The following is a 10522-nucleotide window of genomic DNA, read 5'->3' on the forward strand; positions in this document are numbered from 1 at the left end:
AATTGTTCCTAGGTTTCTAAAAGATTTATAATTTAAATGGAAATGTTCTTACTACAGATAAGCAGGGTGATTGTCCCCTGTTTGTTATAATAGGATATAATTCCTAAATACAGGGAAGATGGAGCTCGTGTTTTATGAGGAGAGAACACTTGTTTGTGCTTGGCTGAAACTCTTATTACACATCATTAGGACTCAGTGAGGCACAGATGCTGAATGGATGTGGGAGGATATTCTTATTAAAAACGGTTTCACATGCCCCAGCCGCAGTAGCTGCAGCTCTGAATTGCTGGCCCTTTTTCCTGTGCTAACACCAACCCAGGGTCCATTTCCCTGCAGGGTTGGGCAGGGTGACTCTGGGTGCCCCAGACCCTCCCTGTGTCCCCTGCACGGGAAGGTTCTGCTTGACAGGCAGGACAAACCACTGAGCTGCTGATTGTTTGTAATATTAACCTATAAACAAACATTCAGACATGCAATCCAACAGAGAGATAACATAAATGGATCCTTCTAAACAGGCAGTGCTGTATCACTGCTTTCTCACAGGCAAGTTCTTGCTGACTTGTTCCCAATTCTGCCCGAGCTGTAATCCCCAGGAGCCAGCACTGAACACAGGGAGCAGTATCTGCGATTGGATCTGCTGACTAGAAAATATGTAAGGGCCGTGGTCCTTTCATCAGTTCTGACAACAAAGCTGCTAAAACAGGTTTAACCTAATTATGATAATCAACCAGACAATTTAAAAGAAAAAAGTAAGTCAGTGTGGAACAGAGTAAATGTCAGCAAAGAAAGAGGTGAAAGTTCCTGAAAGAAACTTAAAATATCTGTCTAAAAAAATCAAACCATACCAAGCTTCTCGGCTCCTAAGAATGCCTGCCAACATTTCCACTAAGTAATTAATTTTGCCATACCACATCTTCATTAAAGAATAAAAAAACCAACAAGAATCACCAATAAGCCTCTCTTTTCAGTTTGTCTCTCTGCCTTTGTCTTTAGAGTCATTGATAAGGCAGCTGAAGAGAAATAAAGTGCTATGATTTGTGGAACCCCCTCTTCCTGCTGCTTTGCTGCTACTTCTCTGGTGGAACCAACAAAAAAATTACTCCCCTACTATCTTTTTAACAAGGCCAGTGGAAAATAACCTTTGATCTAACATAATCATCACTGGAGGAACATTTGGCATATAGGCTGAATGACAACAAAATGAGCTCCATCAAAGGAAGGGCAGCAGGAAAAGGAACATGGGAGAAGGGCAGGGAGCATCGTTATAAATACAATGACATTAAACTCCAGAGTTTAGGGCAGAAGGGCTGATACAGCCATGAGAGAACCAGCTGAATGTGATAAAAACTTCCCTTTTTAAAAGGATCGTGCTATTAGCTCTGCACGATTTTTTATTCTAAAAAAATAATCTGTGAACTGGCCTATCAGCACAAAATATGGATTAGGGCAGGCTTGGCTGGATTATTAAGTATCTAATTTACATCAGCTTTATCTGAAATCGTGTCCCTGACACCCCACAGGAGAGAAGAGAATTTGCAAATTCACTGATGGGAGATGGAGCTTTCACTTTTTAATTTACACTGCACATTTTCACTTCCTGGAGTCAGCCTGGCACTTCTCTCCCTAAGTGCAGTGGCTTTGGAGTGCTCGAGTGCTCTCAGATGGAATTCTCCAAGGTGTGTTTAGGTCCTATAGGTAGCAAGGAATGTAAGGGAAGGAAAAATTTTATATACATCTTTTTATAGTTGTTTTTAAACCAGCCTTGCAGAAAGCATCCGTGCGGCAGGATCCAGCACGGGGAAATGCCTCAGCGTCAGGGAATGTCGGGATGCTCACACTGCCCCTCCGAGGCCACGCCACAGCACCAGCAAGAGAACAAGAGATGGTTTCAGCAGCCCCGGCTGCCTGCATTGCGTGCAAGGCAAAACTCACCTCGGGGCTTACAGGTGATCACGGGAGGCTGAAAGTGGTGTAAACACTTCTGAAATACAGCCCCGTGTCTTTTCAAAAGCATCTCAGGCCTTTTTAGAAATCCTACCTCTCTGTTGAACACCGAATAGACCAAGGAAATACAGTCTCCATACAAACTTCTGAAAGTAAATCCTTAATTTTGTAGCTTTCATATGTACAGACAGTTGGAAGACTGGGAGTATAGAGAAAATTAAGACAGAACTCCTGGGTGAAAAGATGAAGAACGTTTGGGTACCTGTGCTCACTCACATCAATCCCATCACTTTTCAGATAAACTGCAAGTTTGCTGATAATTCAGTATTTTTACAGACAATGTACAAGCTTGTCAAACATCTCAAATTCACAAATGGCCACTGGAACGAGCAGAGAAATATCTGTATGCTGCAGAATTGACCTGCAAATTTGTAGCAAGTTTGATAAAGCGAGGACTGCTTAAAGACCTGAAAAGAAAATGCACTTTTCCAGAGGGTCTTCTGCCACGAGAATCCAAAGGGGGGTTTGGCAGTTTTGGAAATGCAAAGCTTTGAACGTGTAACCTCCTTTTCAGCTGATGGTACAATTGGCAGAGTGATTTTGTTTACTCCCATTTCCCCAGCCGTTTTGAGGATTAATGTTTTCCAGAGAAACATAGCCACTAGCAGATAGAAGGCTTTATTCTTCCACAGAGTTCAGTGAGCTGGGCATTTAACTTGTCTCAAAATTTACCCTTCTTAGTTACAACTTCAAAAAAAATCTTAATCTGCAGAAGAGGAATAATGGAAGTGTTCGACTTGAAAGAGGCACTGGGAAGATCTGTCCTCTGGGGAATGCTCGTGCTGCCTGACGAGACCAAAGGAATAGAAGTGAGCAGAGCAGAGGAGTGGAAATGCCCAGTGTTTGTGACATCCCTGACACGAGGCAGGGCAGCGGCGCATTTCCCATGGCAGGGTGGCTGTGTGGGTTAGGACAGGACACGGGATGGGCGCACAGGCTGGACTGAGCTGGTCGCAGTTCCAGAGGCTGCTGCTCACAGGCAGGGCTGCTCTTGGGAGGAATGTTCCCTCTGCAGGGACACGAACACGGCAGCACCCGGACCTGCGGCCATCTCACCCTGCACCGAGGGGAGGGAACACCGGGACACGGGTGAGCCAACACACGGATCTGAACTCCATCGGACAAATGAATGCACAATGGCTTCATGTGCTGCAGCTCATTTACATTTCAATATCCCACAGACATCCCCTCTGCTGATTGTGCCCAAAGGATGTGCTTTCAACTTAGTTACAATCTCTTCTATTCTGTTACACATTCCATTTCTATTAGTTTTTATATCTGCAGACTCCTGTGTAACTTTCAGAATCAGGGAGGATTACCACACTGCCAGGGGGTGCTTAGCTGAAATGGAGCATATGGCTATTAATATAATTATGAATATGTTGCTTTAGGCTACATTAGATTGCCTTTGGGCTTCTGATTCTTAAGAAGAAAGGATTGAACTATAGTCACCCTCCTTTGGTGCAGAAGATGTGGAATAAATAATCACTTTTTTTACTTTTTTTTGAAAATTATTATTTACATGCTTCATTGAGGTAACCTTCAACATAGCAAAAATTTAGACAGGGTCCTGATTCTTGACATTATCTGTGGCACATTTAGCTTTAAGCATTTGTTTTTGTTTGCCTTCCTTTGTTAGACAAAAGTTCATAATACCTTTCTAAGCTTTGCAATTTTAATTCATCGTAATAAAATTCATATTTGTCTTTAGAATTGCCTGCTTTTCTTCAGTCCAGTGTCTGGATGCATTCATGCCCTTTTGTTCCCTGTTACAGCAGAGGTGAGTTACTTTCTCGAAATAACATATTTCAAACTATTGTATCTTGGGTAAGAACAAACTGAAAAGCATTGGCCAGCAAAGAGAAGCTAAATTAACATTTTATAAGCTGGGTAACTTGAATTGCTGAGGGCCGATTACATCAAGCATCAGTTGAAATCAAAGCTTCAACTTCTCTCTCCAACACACACTAACTAGCTCGAATTTAAAGCATCAGATAAACGGGGCTGGAGATTTGCATGTATGAATAAGAGCTGAGTTAGAAACAAATCTGAAGGGTTCCAATGTACTGAAGATAAGCCCCAGATTTTCACCTGACACCTCCATCGAGCTGGGGAACAGGACACAGAGGAACCAAATTGTGTCAGAGGTCTGGAAAGTGTCAAAGGCTTTTTAGGGCGAATGGAAAAGTGGTATTTGGAGGGATAGATTTACACAGAATTACAGACCTGGGTTTTCTAACTTTTGTCTCCACCGACAATCCCCCCTTCTCTTCTCAGTAAAATGAGAATAAAGGAATTTTCAGGGAAGGAGGGAGAACTGAGATTGCTTAGTACATTAAGTCCCACAGCATGAAAAAACAAACCCTCCTTTACAAGTGAGAAAGAAAAAGAGTATGAATGAAAAGATAGATTTACTAGAATAAGAGAATGTAAGCAGATACTGAAGTTCTGGAGTGGCTCTGATTTATGAGGAATTAAAACAATCCAAAGAGAAGACGCTGTGGAACCATTTTTTATTTAAGACCTCACGTTATGATGATTACTCGATATCTTTCCTCAAACAAGAATAACAACCTAATGTGACTGAGCTTAACTGGGAGCCAGGAAGGGAAGGTGAGTGATGGAGCTGGAGTACGTAGCCACCTGAAAATGAACTGTCAGCAGATCCAGATGACAAGAGGGAGATTAAACTCAAGCCTTATCTCGTACCTGGCCCTGTCCTCAGGGGGTTGCTCCCGAATGTGGGGTTGATCTTGTTTTACAGTTTGGCAGTGCTCAGCGTGGACTGAAACCACTGTGATATTATATAAACAACCCTTTGAGCTCACACAGGGCTGAACATCCCAGGCAATAATACCCACTGAAAATACAGAAGTCATCAGCTAATTGCAAACTGCAGAGCTGCGTGTCTGAGCAGGCCCTGGAGAGTGCTAATATTAATCTGCAAGTGCAGGAAATAATTCTACACAATGAACTCTGCTGTCTCCTAAGGCAAGCTGCTCATTTCGCAGGTACCAGTTTGCAAACTGAGAATCCAGGTATACTATTTATAAATATCTCAGGTGTAACCTCACTGCAGGAGACCTGCAGAGCACCTTAAGTAGTTTATGGCTCATCTTGCACAATATTTCACAAAGCTCACTCACATTTCTAAGGTCTCCTTCAAAGTGCCCCAGCCTGAGCGCCTTGTCCCACATACAGCAGATTTTCAAAGAACATTGATTCAAACCCATGATTTCCCCTTCCTCTCCCTCCTGAAACCAGAGGCACATTTTCCCTGGAAGCGACACTTTCTCATAAGATTTTATTTTGATATGTCTTTTTGTCCTGCAATGTTTCACCAGCCAGCAGCACTCTGCTCATCTGCACTTCAATGGCAGAATTCACCAGAGGTACAGGTTTCAATAGCACATCTTGAGATGGGAACAATGAGGGAGAGGGGGAATGGCTCTGCAATAAATAAATAAATAAATAAATAAATAAATGAAGTCCTATCGCACACTTAAAGCCAAATGCCTGCTGGGACTTAGGTTCAAAAGCACATTTGGAAACTGATCCCTTGAGAAGATATGTTTGTTACGGTGTTTGGCCTCAGGATTTAAAAGGATTTGCTTTTAAGCTGTTACTTTACTGCAAGTATGTGACTGGAGGCCTCAGGTGTGAAAGTCCTTTGATAAAAGGGACCCGTGTGTGCCAGATAGAGCGAGTGAAAAGCATTAACACTCGAAGGAGCGGGAACGGGAGAGCAGGGGAAGGCTGGGACAAAGTACATCAAGTTTAAGGCAAGCAAATGCTTGGAATGCAAGAGGGATGAGAAACCACAAAAGCCCTTGAACTTCTTGCTTTGCATACGAAAGTGATTATGGAACAAACTCTCAAGGAACTGAACACCGAAGTTGCAAAAAGGGCCATTTCCAGTTAATCAGGTGAAGCCCGTCTGGAACCGGAGCACAAAGCCCTCCATAAAATATTATGGCTGGAAGGAAGCCCAGGGGTCACCCAGGCCCTGTGCAAGATCAGCTCTGCTTAGGTCACTCCGACAGACAAATGTTTCTCTACCTGCACTTACAGACCTTTAGCGGTGGAGACACGGCAGTTTCACCGCAGGAAATGTGTTCCAGCGCCTATTCTATTTCCATCAGAAAGTGTTTCTAAATGTGTGACTTGGATGCTTTGTGCTGCAACCCACGCCTGTTGCTGCTCACGCTGTCTGTAGGGGATAAAGAGAGGAGCCTAATCCCCTTCTCTTTGCCAATCTTTCATGTGTTTGATGATCCCTTGGTGATGATCCTCATCACGCTGTGCTCCTCACACCCTGCTCGGGTTCCACAGCAAAACTGCATCTGCTCTCTTATCAGAGAATATCTGCAGCATTTGCATTTTAGAAGTCAGGTGCACCATTTTTCCCTAACCTCAAGATAATTCTACATTGTTTCCTCAACCACTCCCATGTAACACAGAAACTTTTCTTGCATGTCAAAATCTGCTCTGAGAAAAACTACAGTAAGCACAGAAATATGTAAAACTCACACTTCCCCACAATCTGCTTGGCAGTGGAATTGAGCACTGTTTATTCAGTGCATTTTTAGTGCTCCAAAATGGTTACAACTGCCAAATCTGTGGGCTGCACTTCCAGTCTGCCAGACACTGGACACATTCATGGTGATTCAGTATCAAAAGTTTATGCTGGATAGTATAGTAAATCTCTTTATTGGTTTGTTTCCACTTGAAAATCCTGAAGCACATCTGAAACTAGAAGTAGGAACATGAAGAAAAAAAAATGGTAGTTCATGTTGCATCTAAATTTGACCTAGTACTACATGCAGTCCTAGAACAGAACCCTTCATTCCTCTCCTGAAATAACAAGAAATAATAGCACTACAACTTCTGAACTACTTCAGGTCATTCAACCACATATTTTTTTGTCAGGACCCATCAATTTCAGAATAACAAAGAATTCTCAGTTATCACGGCTACACTTATCTGTGGGTGCAACCACAAATAAGTTACAGGTGCATGGCTTCCATGAAAAATCAGGCTATTGACCTTCTGCGTGAGAATGTTCTCAGGGGCACCACTATAACAGGCTGTCAAACCATGTAGATGTCTTGCTCTGGAATGCTACATATGCATTACACTGACGGCAGGAAAAAGAACATTATATTTGTGGGACATTTCGTATTCTCTAGCAACTAATTCAGAACTGCCTTGCCAAATAAACACTGCCTATCCCGTTACACGTTGCCCTGCAATCAAGTCCAGAGCCGGAATTCTTTTTGGAAGGTGCAGGCTGGTTCAGCTTTGGGGAGCAGATGCGCTGTCCGTGTTTGAGGTCCGAGTGAAGAGCGCATCTCTCCGCCAGCCCGAGCAGCGCCGTGGCTGCCGGCAGGAGCGGGCCCTGCTGCCCTCCCGCCCAGGCTGTCAGTGGTTCAGGTTCCGGGTGAATCTGGCATCTCTCACCGCCGCCGGTGCTCGCTTGGAGCTCGAGTCCCGCGTCGGTCCCGATGCTGTCCCAGGCTGTCCCCGTTTATGGTCCCGGATGAATTTGGGGTCTCTCCCGGCCGGTGCCGCTCGCAGCCGGTGCCGATGCTGTCCCAGACTATCCCAGTTTGCGGTCCCGGATGAATTTGGGGTCTCTCCCGGCCGGTGCCGCTCGCAGCCGGTGCCGATGCTGTCCCAGGCTGTCCCAGGCCCAGCCCCGCTCCCCGCTCCAAGCGTTGTGTGCAGCGCCGCCCCGTGGCCGCGGCCGCGCCCTGCAGCCGCTGGGAAGCCAAGCCCCAGTTTGTGTGTCAGCAGCAAGTTGTTCCATTTATGACAGGGAACGGGAGCACATACACAAAATCTCACTGCTCAGAAACTGTTTCCCCCTGTTGAATTCCCATTAGGGTCTCGGACATTTACTGGTGTTTGGATATGGACTGTACTGGACTTCACAGGGGAAAAAAATGTAACAGGAACTTTCAGTTCAAGAGGAACTTCTCACATTTGATCGTGGTCTGGGTCTGACTGTAATTGTGTAAAGCAGCTGCAGATCTTACTTTTCAGACAATTTAAATTCAACATTAGAGAATTAAAATAGCATTCAGCAACAGAGAAGATAGAACTCATTTAGAAAACTTTTATGTGCACTGAAAATCCTGAACCACAATTTTTTTCAGACCATCCTATTCCAACAACACAATGTCACAGAGCATTTTGAAATTTCCAGACCTAGATCATTCACTATAACCAGTTTCAAATAAAAATGCGATTCAGTTGCATCTGGGATCCAAGTTGGAAAAACTGAAGTGATCCATGTAATCATACCAACAGAAATAATGACTCATTTTGCTTGAAGACAACCCAGCAAACACTGATAAAAGCTGGCAAACACAGGACTGCTGTAAGATGATGTCCCTGCTCTGAAACAGGGCATAACAGAGTGGATTAAGTTCTTTAAACATCAAGGAATACAGGTGGCTGACATCCCTTCTGATAGAGCAGCAACAGATCTAAAATCCTGGCAAAATTATATGATGAAAACAGAAGTAGAGAGATGAAGTGCCTGATTTTTGGCACCTTTTGACCCTAAAGCACTGCAGTATTTAATATTGGTTTTTTCAGTTTTAGCTAGCTGAGATCCTGTGCACAACAACATTAAATGCTAAAGGGGGCATCTCAACATTCTCTGTATTCCCTTTCTCCATTGATCTCTTTCCAAAGAAGGAAATTAAGCAGACATAATACAAGCGATAGAATACAGATGAAGAAAATGCTTAATCACATCAGACACAATTTTGAAATCAGCAGCCAATGTGTGCCAGGAAATATAGATTTATGTGGCATTTCAAATGCAACACAATCTTTTGCCTTTCTCTGTGTTGGGACGCTTTTAAAATTTTTATTCATTAGATAGAATTGCAAAGTACATATCTAAAACGTGATTCAAATCAAATCAGCTCACTGAAAGCAACAAAACGGGACAAGATAGTTGTGATATTTAGTTAAGGATGTTACAACACAGAAAACATAAAATATTATTCCCCTAACCCTAAATAATGATTCCCTAGGTCTCACCAAAGGTGCAGTAGCCCTGTCTGGTCACAGCCCCAGCAAAAGCACGAGGACAAGGCACAGAGATTGTGATGCTCCTCAGTCATCACCAGCTTCCATAAATTTTGGACTCAGGATCTCTAAATCCAGTAAATGTGCCTGAATTGAACAGTTCTTGGCAGTCGTTTCCTGCATGATTTTGTCCAGTCACTTTTAAACTATTAGCACTATTGGCTGACAAAATCCCAAATTTGTATAGTGCCAGGATTGCTTTTGGAAACACAATGGACATCCCCCACATCCTGTTCTGAAATGGATTTCAAGGGTTTGCCTTGGTACCTTGAAACACAATGATCCAACAATTGTTCAGGGCTGAAAGCTTTTCATGTGGTCTCTATAGCACCATTCTGGTTCTGCATAAAACAACTGAATGACCATTTAAAGGCTGTTCTACTGCACTCAGTTTGGACAGACCCTGCATTAACATGCAGAACTGACACGAAGGTGGAAGTATTTCCTTTTGCTGAGAGTTTAGACCACAGGCTGTTGAGGTGATTGACAAAGAGAAATATGAGAATTAATTATTGCACAACCAGGCGGTACAGAGGTGCTGCAGGTGAGGAATGGGGACCGAAGGAGCTGCAGTTTTAAAAGCAAGGCTCATTCTGCAGCTGCGGCGCTGAACCCCCGGGGCCGAGGGGAGCGCAGGGGCCCAGCGCCGGTAGGTGTCAGCAGCCGCCTCTCCACTCCCGCTCTCCCATCCCCTCCAGCCTCTCTGCGCTCCACAGGCAGCAGCTCGGGCCCCAGCACTCACGGCAGCTTCAGCTTCTGGGGCAGGGACACCCTCAGCTCAGCCAATGCCACGGGAGGAATTATCTCCGCAACTTGCATGAAAAGTGCTCCAGCCAGATATATCCTTTCCTGTTATGTTGTGTGGTATTTCAGAGATAATATTCATAGATCCATGAATTCAGTCACTTTAGTTCTCTGGATTTTACATTGAGGCTGAACCCAACATAAAATAGATTGGCAGATCGAGGCAAAACGAATTCCTGTATTCTAAAAGCTCTGAACATTATATCACATCACCTCAGCATCCACGGGCTGATTCACGATCCTGGCATTTCTGAACTTAGCAATTCTTCCTTGTTCAGATATGAGGCAGTGCAGAAGCTGTGACAAGTGTCCAAAGTTCTGTCCATTTATTCTCATTAAATTATGGCGCACTCATTTATCTTTCAGCTGTGTTATTTAAGAAAGGCTGCAATTTCAAGCAGGAACCTGAGCAATGACATCTTGGTAGGCTGGTGGGACATGCCTGTGTTATGGCACACCTCCTCCCAGAATGAATGCAGGATAACCTTGCAGAAGGTACCATGGCTTTTCCTGGTGCCACAGCTCTGCCAGTGTTGATTGTCGTTGTCCCCAAGGTCACAGAAGGGGCCTGGCAGGAATTGCAGGCCTTGTTTGCACTGGATTTCCCATT

The sequence above is a fragment of the Agelaius phoeniceus genome, chromosome 18 (genome assembly GCF_051311805.1).
Source record: "Agelaius phoeniceus isolate bAgePho1 chromosome 18, bAgePho1.hap1, whole genome shotgun sequence".
Taxonomy (NCBI): domain Eukaryota; kingdom Metazoa; phylum Chordata; class Aves; order Passeriformes; family Icteridae; genus Agelaius; species Agelaius phoeniceus.